The sequence below is a fragment of the Schistocerca piceifrons genome, chromosome X (assembly GCF_021461385.2).
Source record: "Schistocerca piceifrons isolate TAMUIC-IGC-003096 chromosome X, iqSchPice1.1, whole genome shotgun sequence".
NCBI lineage: Eukaryota > Metazoa > Arthropoda > Insecta > Orthoptera > Acrididae > Schistocerca > Schistocerca piceifrons.
In genome coordinates, this window is record NC_060149.1 from 180144120 (window position 1) to 180145692 (window position 1573).

At 49.7% G+C, this 1573-nt stretch overlaps 1 non-coding gene across 1 annotated transcript; it reads left to right on the top strand.

The window, feature by feature from the left end:
• The first annotated feature begins 707 nt into the window (after positions 1 to 707).
• Trnap-cgg lies at positions 708 to 781 on the top strand. Its single transcript has one exon. It is a non-coding gene; the product is annotated as a tRNA-Pro (tRNA).
• Positions 782 to 1573: the final 792 nt, after the last annotated feature.

Here is a 1573-nt window from a genome sequence, read left to right on the forward strand (position 1 = left end):
GTGGCAGGGTGTGGGTATGGCGAATGCCCGGTGAACGTAGTGTGTAGTGCCAATAGTAAAATTCGGAGGCGGTGGTGTTATAGTGTGGTCTTGTTTTTCATGGAGGGTCTTTCATTCCTTGTTGTTTGGGGTGGCACTATCACAGCACAGGTCTACCTTGACGTTTTAAGCATCTTCTTGCTTCCCATCGTTGAAGAGCAATTCGGGGATGGCGATTGCATCTTTCAACACGATCGAGCATCTGTTCATAATGCACAGCTTGTGGTGGAGTGATTACACGACAGCAACTTCCCTGTAGTGGACTTGCCTGCACAATGTCCTGACCTGAATCATATAGAACACAGAATGAGATTTTCACTCTGCAGCGGAGCGTGCGCTGATATGAAACTTCCTGGCAGATTAAAACTGTGTGCCCGACCGAGACTCGAACTCGGGACCTTTGCCTAGGCAAAGGTCCCGAGTTCGAGTCTCGGTCGGGCACACAGTTTTAATCTGCCAGGAAGTTTCATATCAGCGCACACTCCGCTGCAGAGTGAAAATCTCATTCTGGAAACATCCCCCAGGCTGTGGCTAAGCCATGTCTCCGCAATATCCTTTCTTTCAGGAGTGCTAGTTCTGCAAGGTTCGCAGGAGAGCTTCTGTAAAGTTTGGAAGGTAGGAGACGAGGTACTGGCAGAAGTAAAGCTGTGAGTACCGGGCGTGAGTCGTGCTTCGGTAGCTCAGTGGTAGAGCACTTGCCCGCGGAAGGCAAAGGTCCCGAGTTCGAGTCTCGGTCGGGCACACAGTTTTAATCTGCCAGGAAGTTTCATATCAGCGCACACTCCGCTGCAGAGTGAAAATCTCATTCTGGAAACATCCCCCAGGCTGTGGCTAAGCCATGTCTCCGCAATATCCTTTCTTTCAGGAGTGCTAGTTCTGCAAGGTTCGCAGGAGAGCTTCTGTAAAGTTTGGAAGGTAGGAGACGAGGTACTGGCAGAAGTAAAGCTGTGAGTACCGGGCGTGAGTCGTGCTTCGGTAGCTCAGTGGTAGAGCACTTGCCCGCGGTAGGCAAAGGTCCCGAGTTCGAGTCTCGGTCGGGCACACAGTTTTAATCTGCCAGGAAGTTTCATATAGAACACCTTTGGAATGTTTTGGAACGTCGACTTCGTGCCAGGCCTCACCGACCGACATCGACACCTCTCCTCAGTGCAGCACTCCGTGAAGAACGGGCTACCATTCCCCTAGAAACCTTCCAACACCTGATTGAACGTATGCCTGCTAGAGTGGAAGCTGTCATCAAGGCTAAGGGTGGTCCAACACTATATTGAATTCCAGCATTACCGATGGAGGTCGCCACGAACTTTTAAGTCATTTTCAGCCAGGTGTCCGGATACTTTTGATCACATAGTGTATATACCGGGTGCCACTTATTGAACTATATGAAAAAATAACGTAAATTAGTTACAAACTACAGAGTGCATACACTTTGTTCAACATGTAACTATGTCATTGTGGTCCAGTGGTGAATGGCAGAACTCCTTAGAATGGCGATAGGTCGTGCGGTCTGGCACTGCCGTCCAGTGCGTGTTAATGC